The following is a 9,475-nucleotide window of genomic DNA, read 5'->3' as shown; positions in this document are numbered from 1 at the left end:
CTTCGTAAGCTGGCATCTTACCTAAAGGCAGCCGGCAATTAACACAAACATTGAAGGAAATTAAGTGTCTGTAAATGTCATGTCAGCGGAAATCCACAGTCGAAGAGTATTCAACGATCAGTGTGTGTAATAGAGATGGGAAGATTCTAATACTATTCCCGATTCCGTACTAAATTCCAAATTCCGATTCCGATTTTTTTTTTATAAATCTCGAAATTTTGACACAACTACCTATGGTGGTCAAATTTTATATTAATAACAGTTATAATATATCATATGTTAAAGTTTTTATTATATGAAAAATATCGATCAATACTTGATTGCCTTGATGAAGCAACCAGACCGAGGAAAAGTAGCTTCTGTTAGCGGATTTGGGATTGATAATAATATATGAATGATAACATTGTTTTGCTGAGAAAATAATTTATTACGAGAAAATGGTATCGAAAGTTGTTTGTGCTACGATTAAGAGCAGTATCTGACTCTGAGGTCATCTCCCAAGGACGACCGGCGTGAGAAACCGCTTGATGGAAATTTAATTCGATAGGCGATTATGCACGGTTGGCACTGAGCCAATCAGAAGAGAAGGGGATATGTCGTAACAACCCCTGATTGGCTAGTTTGGACTTAGAAGCTCCATTCTCCACCTACCACCTCATTATATAAGATGATGCACGAGCGATTTTGGACAGTGGAATTAAGCTGACAGTGAGTTGAATAGAAGCTCCTGACCACTGGAAAATATACCAACCACCGTCAACCCCCCTCTCTCTCTCTCGTTCTTTCTCTCTCTCTCTTTCTCTCTCTCTTTCTCTTTCTCTCTCTCTCTCTCTCTCTCTCTCTCTCTCTCTCTCTCTCACACACACACACACACAAGCTGAATAACTCTGGTGGGATACTTTTGTCATACATGGTATTTTGCACAAAACCCTCTGCTGCTGATAATTCATCGCATGACATTATTGCTGGCAAAGCCCCCACCCCTACCCGTATCTGCAGACAGTTGGTGATATCACAAAAAAAAGTAAAGGAAAAAGACATATTCACTTAATTGTGCCTGTCGATCATCTCACCTATCGAGGTTTACGATATACGAAAATTGAATCCGGAATTATGGGTAACTGTTTCTCCAAGTGAAAGCGCCGTCGGTCGCAGATGATGCGACACGTGTTGAACTGTGGACTCTGAAGTGATTTAATTTCAACTGTCTGTACAATTATCTTTGTACAGTAGTATTATATTAGAACTTTGTAGTTATATAGTTTCTGTTAATATAATTTTCATAAAAAAATGAAAACCAACGACTGGAGTTTTTAATTATTGCTTCTGTGAGGTTGTTAACGTTGCTACCTGATCGGACGGTCAACTTGAGTTGTTTTTCAGGGGACATCTAGCGGAAGAGGAGTGCCTACCTCAGCGCCGGAAGAGGGTTTTGGCCCGCATATCAACAAAAACAATCACAACGTGGCGTGTGGTTGCACCTATATCCCTGGATTGGCAGACTTTTCTTGTTGAAACAGAATAACCAGAAGCCCTCATCAACTCCGTCCCCGTGTAGACGATCAGAGCCAAACTGTTGTGTTGTGAGAGTTATTCTGGAGAATCAGAATAACTGTTGAACTTTTTTAGGCGTTCCGTGATCGGAAAGGCATAAAACGAACGCATAAACCGAGTTAACCTCGGTTAAAACCTGATATAACCTTATGGTTATAAAATATTTAACCATAGTGTTATTATTATTTTTTACGATTACCGCATGAAAGCACATGTTAAATGTACAGGGCTTATGTTTATATACGGCAGAATCGCGTTGACACACCGGTTCTCGTCAGATCACCGAAGTTAAGCAACGTTGAGCCTGGTTAGTACCAGATGGGTGACCATTTGGGAATTCTAGGCGCTGTATGTGCTCTCCGCTTATTTCGGCATTTGTTTCCAATCGTCCTGTACAAACACTTCACTTGCCACTGGTATTTAACGATGTCGACTCAGGAGAGGTGTGGTTGGAGATTGTGCGCCCCCTGTCACAAACATTTCACGCGCAGGCACCCCTTCGTGGGTATCAATAGTCTGTGAAAGACTAAAGGAGCCTCCCTCTTTTTTTTTCTCAAATGTAAAAAAATACATTTGTGGGGATGATCTATCGATTTTAGTAGTACTGGTAGTTAAAAATCAATAGATATCAATCATTTTATCATTACTATTAGCAGAAGCAAATTTCGCTTTATACAAAAACAAATAAAAAAAAAGCCAAATGAAAGAATCGTTTTTTTTTTGGCATCGGAAAATAGGACCAATTTTTCCGATTCCTATACCGAGTCCGATACCTTCAAAATGCCCGATTTTTTCCGAATCCGATTCTGATTAATCTTCCCAACTCTAGTATGTAATAAATCATATGTTTTCTAATTGGTAATGGCAATTATATTATGACCTGAGCGATCATCAATCATCTCAGACGCGTTCTTGTAGGTGCTTTGGTGTACTTCCGGATTCGCTTAACCGTTCTGCAGAAACTTGCTGAAGATATTCCGTAACCTCCCAATGAGACACGGCATCTGTTATCATACACACACACACACACACACACACACACACACACACACACACACACACACACACACACACACACACACACACACACACACACACACACACACACACACACACACACACACACACACACACACACACACACACACACACACAAACAAACAAAACCGGCTGTTGGTATTGCCGATTTAATACTGATAATTCCGATAATAACAAAAAAAAACATACGCTATCAGCATCTTGAAACAAGGCAGTCTTTTGAAGTTCTCCAACATTGCAATAGACATCATCATCATCATCATCATCATCATCAAAAAGTAGAACTATTTTTGCTATCATAATTTATTTTTGTGTGAAAATATTCAATAAACAAAGCTTAATTCAATGGTAATATCGGTAGTTCGAGAAATTAATTTCTCTTCAAGTTATATTGAATTCATTAACACAGACATTAGGGGCTTTTTTTGTTGTTACAGTGGGAGAAGCAGTTACAGTTGTTTCAGATCTCGGTGTTGGCATATACGTATATAAATATATAAGAGTTCATTAATTACTCTAAAGAGAGAGTAAGTATATATATATATATATATATATATATATATATATATATATATATATATATATATATATATATATATATATATATACAGTAAGTTATAAAAATATATATGGCGCTTAAGCTACACTGAATATTCCGCGTTTCATCCACTCTGGGACTCTTGAGGCTTTCAGAGTGGATGAAACGCGGAATATTCAGTGTAGCTTAATCGCAATATATATTTTATAACTTACTAACTAGCTCTACCTATGTATTGAGCACTTTTTAAGTAAATACTTAAAGTTTACGCATAAATTTATACTTTCGTATATTAATTTATGTAAATAAATGAAGTAGTTATATATATATATATATATATATATATATATATATATATATATTTTGTATTGATATTCATATTAAAAATCCTTTTTTCTATTTGTTTAAAAAGAAAATACAACTTTGTTATATATGGGTCGTGGAATTGCATTCACTAGCAAAAGATCTAGCTTATTTGCATATTCTTTTAAACATTCATTTTAATTAATTCCCTATTCGTTTTTTTCTGTTTTCATATGGGATGATCATCTTTAGTTAATTATTACGTGTAATTATATTCATACAGATTTTTGACATGATTTATACTTGCATAATATTTGCGTCAAAAGGTTATAGTAAAGACAAACATATTTCTATATATATTTATGGATGCGTATATATACATATATATATATATATATATATATATATATATATATATATATATATATATATATTCCTTTTAATATCCTGAAGATGTCCCCTGCAATAGGGACGAAACGTTGATCACCATTTTATAAATTCATTCGGTTTTTCTTTTTTCAAAACAACATAACGTCAACCATCGCTGGTATTTTTATTTTATTTTTATTCATATATATATATATATATATATATATATATATATATATATATATATATATATATATATATATATATATATATATATATATGTATATATATATATTAATTTTACTTACCAAACTCCCCTGTCAGCTTTTGGTCTAAAGACATGAAACTTAATATATAGGTTATTTGAACCCATGCGGAATTTTATATTTGGGTTTTAGACAGGGAAAATCGGTGCAAAAGTGTGAAAATTAAAAAAACAGAATTTGCCAGGTTAACGATGGTATTACGAATATGCATGCGTAACGTAATGGCTATTGGCTTATGTTTTAATTTTTAGCCTTGCAGTAAACATGTCTTCATAGCTTAGGCATTAACATCAAAGGAAAAAGTGAATCGTAAGCTAAAAGTTTTGGTTTCGATTCTTGGTGGTGGCGCACAAGTCAGTTTTTTTTTTAAATCATTACTATATATTGGGTCCAACATAATCCCCATGTATAATATTTTGATTGAAGAAATTCCCTTCTGGATCGAAGTACCGCAGGTTTGCAACAACACATGCCACATACAAATTTATCATGCCTAGAATATTAGCCACTATCTTATGTAACTTTAGAACGACAGTTTAGACACATTTAGTCGTTCTAATAAAATCGTACATTTCATCCTAGGAACAACACCGTCATAATCGTAGTATCTTTAGAGAAAGTAGTTCCTATTTACCCCCTACATATTAAGTCCTTCTACCGCCCCCAGCAAGACTGGGAGGAAATATACACGTTCTACAGATATTGCACCCTTCATAACTGGATCATAAACTCATAGACATAACATAATCTTTCCTTTCCCCGATTCAAAAATAATAAATTCTCCCTTCTCAAATTCCACTATTTCTCATTGGCTAAGAGCTGAAAATTCGATTATTCTGGAATCTACCTTTTAATACATGAACCAACGCTCCAGAACTTTTCAAATATGGCGGTACTGTCTGCAAGAGGTAATCGTTTGAAAAATAATCAACCAAATACTAACATAATAACCGCTCATAAACAGAAAATTAACCTTACATTTATTTATGCACACATTAGCAACACGCCACTATCTCCCTCCCCCTAAACGAAACAGACCCTGAAAAAATATGTACGTTACCATTCTTTATTTTTCACTTTCGGAGCGGCTTAGCGAACCTTTTTTCTTTTACTTCTCTTTTTTTGACTCTTTATCGACATTAGCTCCACCTCCACACTTTTCTGTAAAATGACGACTTAAAGGGTTTTCGACTATGCTGATTAAGAAAATATCATTTATATTTGGCAGATACAAGTAATTTTCGAGATATAAAGTCCTTCAAATTAGTGGCCGCTAGATTTGTACACACGTGTGCGGGGCAAATCTAATTCTATCCAACCAACTCTGTGACTCCATAATTGTTTCTGTTAGTTTGCGGGTGGGTATCCTGACAACGATTATCAAGATTAAATTTGGGGCAACTATGTTGACACCCCGTCCTCCTCACAAAATGTAGTGCTTATTCCGAGAGCTATACGGGGAGGTTGAAGGTATCTATTCTGAGAGCCGTTCTTAACATGAGAAGTTAGGATGTTCACTCCGAAAACCATTCTTAACATGAGGAGGAGGGGTGTCTATTACGACAGCCGTTCTTAATACGAGGAAGTTAAAGTTTGGCAATAACTACCGTAGTTTAATTTTTTAAAAAGGAGGTTTGCTTCTACCAGGCAACATCGGTTAACGGGTTCTGCTAGTATAATGATAAATACGAAATCTGCATTATCAAACTATCATATTTAAACGTATGTTACGACCGGAAAATGTCTGGCGGCCTGCGAGTATATATATATATATATATAATCAATTTATATACTTATATGCCGCTACCGGGACTGAAAAAATTTTGCGCAAGGTATTAATAATAAAAAGGCCAACATTCCGAAATTAAATAAATACCTGTGTGCCTGTCCCTTTTAATGTGGTATCTTTTAGAAATTATATATATATATATATATATGACTGTGATTTATTTTGTTTTTTTCGATACTTGTTTTGAAATGAATTATACGAAAGTATATATTTACCTAAATGCGAGTTGTCCTCTTTGACCAACACACACACACACACACACACACACACACACACACACACACACACACACACACACACACATATATATGTATGTATATATATATTTAATTATTATAGTAAATAATTATAATTCGTAGACGACGAAGCACGTGTCAGAGAATAATTATATTTTAAAGATAATACATATGCCGCCCGCTTCCCTATTTGGGTATATATATATATATATATATATATATATATATATATATATATATATATATATATATATATATATATCCTAGGATTAAAAACAAGACCTTCCAAAAGGCGAATGAACCCTTTTTTGGGGTCAACGGCCAACTAGCACCGTGTGTGTTTGTGTGTATGTATGTGTGTGTTGGGGTGGAGAGGGCCCCCGTAAGCCGTGATGAAGGCAACATTTCTAGGAGAAGCAAATCTCTGATTTAAAAAAAAACCATAAAGCGGGAGATCAGTACCCGCATTAAGCTGATCTGCAGTTTAACTTTTTGCTGGCTATCTTGATCTTGCTTGTTGCTGGATCTCAACATTTTGAACCGAGGCTGTCGTACAAAGCTAAGACTCTGTAACATCATCTGTTTATAGATACTCCCTCAGGCATTTGTCTATTAAAATGGTCCTGTGGCGATGGTAGTCACTTTTGGGCTCATGGACTTCTGTGGGAGTGGCCCTCGTCTTGTTGCAATCATCATATATATATATATATATATATATATATATAATGATTTATTTTTACCCACAGACACTAGTGTTTCATGCTTACGCAATCATCAGGGAAGGGTAAAAATACCTGCCGGTCATGAGATTCGAACCTAGCCACGAGGCCGCCTTTTGTTATATTTGTCGAGTCTCTACCTCAGGGCCATCAAACAATATATTAGAATTTAGTCCTGTAGAACCCATAATTCTAGTTGATTAAATTTGAATTCGGTTTGGTGTTTTTTTTTTTTTTAATTTTTTTTTTATTGTGCATAAAACCGTTTGTGTTACCTCCTGTAAAGAAATTATTGTATACAAACAATTTTACTCGTGGATGTGAATTGGAGATTTATAACTTTTGTCAGCTGCATTAGTGTATAACTGACTACAACAGATCTGACAGAACTAGCACTCGGCTTGGCCGATTCCACAGTACTTGAGTATGATCGGAAGGAGAAATCACAATGTCCGTTCGCCCCATCCATCCCTTATGCAATCGCTATAACCACGCGCGAACGCCCATAGTGCAGAGCATATAACGTTTACAAAAGAAAATCCCCCCTCCCAACACAGAGCATCATGTCACCCATTCATTCCATTTACAACAGGCTTACAGATTATCATCTGAGATCGATCACAATGAGTAATTTCCGTTTCATCACACAAGCCAATGACAACTGCTTTGATTAAATAGAGACTATTTGTGCGAGATCACCCACGACGGCGGCAACTCGATACCATTTAGATATCACAAAACCAACTGAACTGGAAAACAAACTTTTATTATTATTATTGTTGAGTAAGAAAGAAACTTATATTGATATTATATAATGGAGGATTTGTGTCTGTGTGTACTCATATGACACTACCGACATGCTCGGGAATCTTCGGAACATAACATATGCTGGCGTTGTCTCTTGTAGCATAACTGTTGTGCTTACGCGTCATCTCGTGGTAGTAGTAGCAGCAGTAGTAGTAGTCGTCGTGATAGTAGTAGTCATCAACCTCTGTGACTGTTTTGTGGGTACTTGTTGAGGACAGGATGGTCTGTTTATGTAATTGACGATCCCATCCTGTTTTGTTAATAAATAGAAGTGATTGCAAAGGTCGCATAATTAAAAGACGAAACATACCGATATATGATAGTGAAAGAATGTAGATTTATTTACATAAATATACACGAGATAGAAATAGTAAGGATAAGAATTCGTTGAGAAGAGAGTAACGTTACTTGCGGTTAGTATTTGATGATAAGCTGACGGGTTAGCTGGTTGGCTGACCATGCCAACCAGAGCGCGTTTATTCACATCTTTACTTGTTGAGAGTCCAGCGGAAGAGAGATTGAAATATACAGAACAGGAAGTGACGTGGCTGTGTCGCTCTCTGATTACCAGAGTTAAAAGGCGATAATCGAGGAAGCCTGGGAATTTCAATTCCCACATACTTATATAACACTATTGTCGTGGTCGGAAATCTTCTTCCTAACATATATACGGGCGTTGTCCTTTATAGCGGAACTGTCATCTAGACACGTTGTTTCATGGCAGCAGTAATCGTCGTGATTGTTGTATAGAGTTAGTCCACCTCGCTTTCTCAGCCGTTTGTAGCAGTCTACATAATACAACGATGTTTCTTTGCATGTATTCGTATAGTACTAGCGGGCCCTATGGAAATTCCACAGGGGACTCATTCATATGTAATATATTGATGTTGGCATTCTGTAGATGTTCAGTGTAAATGGAGACGCTTTGATATTATTATAACTTTTTTGTTAAAACTGCAAAAGTATTAATCTAAGCTAGCATGGGCGCCCGGAAAAGCCCGGTCGAAAAGTACGCTTAAATATGATATTTTAATTTTTGCAGATTTCGTATATATTATTATAGAGTTGATTTTCTATCGACTTTTATATATTATAAAATTGCGATTTCAAAAATAAAAAAATATATATCCATATTACTTGGGTGCATTAGCTTGAATCGAAACCGAAATAAAATCTTTATATACATACATACATATATATATATATATATATATATATATATATATATATATATATAACTTGAGTTCCTTCAGCCATAATCAAAACCGAAACCAAAACTTATAAAGTAATCTTGATAAAATTATTTGTAAAAAAAATAATAATTACTGGAGTGCCATCAGTTATAATCGAAACCGAAAACAAAACTTATGAAGAATTCTTGATAAAATTATTTAAAAAAAACAAACAAAAAACAGATGACTTAAGTGCCATCAGCTATAATCGAAACCGAAACCAAAACTTGTGAAGAATTTGTGGTAAAATTATTGATGACAAGAAATGGAAGTGCATAACAATTAAACGACCCGGATGTACGCGTGACACAGAAAATAACACACACGCTATCGTATTAATATATAAATTACCGTCGTGGAAACGAATGTCCGAATCTCAACTCGTAGCAGTAGTCATCGTAGCCGTTCTATAAGGTTAGTCCGCCTTTCTTTCTCAGCAGTGTATGCCGCAGTTTACATAATACGACGATATCTCTTCGTGTGTAGTCGTGCAAGACTACCGTTGTGATTGATCGGAAATTTTCTTCCCAACATATATGTCTGCGTCGTCCCTTATAGCAGAACTGTGTGCTGATATGTTGTTTCAAGGTAACAGTCGTAGACATGGATGTCGCAGTGTATACA

The 9,475-nt window shown here is 35.5% G+C and overlaps 1 pseudogene; it reads left to right on the top strand.

Moving 5' to 3' along the window:
- Nucleotides 1-1,792: 1,792 nt before the first annotated feature.
- LOC145277343 (5S ribosomal RNA) lies at nucleotides 1,793-1,909 on the top strand (annotated as a pseudogene).
- Nucleotides 1,910-9,475: the final 7,566 nt, after the last annotated feature.

The sequence above is a fragment of the Euprymna scolopes genome, chromosome 5 (assembly GCF_053919585.1).
Source record: "Euprymna scolopes isolate OS-2025 chromosome 5, ASM5391958v1, whole genome shotgun sequence".
Taxonomy (NCBI): Eukaryota; Metazoa; Mollusca; class Cephalopoda; order Sepiida; family Sepiolidae; genus Euprymna; species Euprymna scolopes.
Note: the sequence above shows the minus strand (reverse complement) of the source record. Positions and strands in the feature narration are given on the sequence as shown.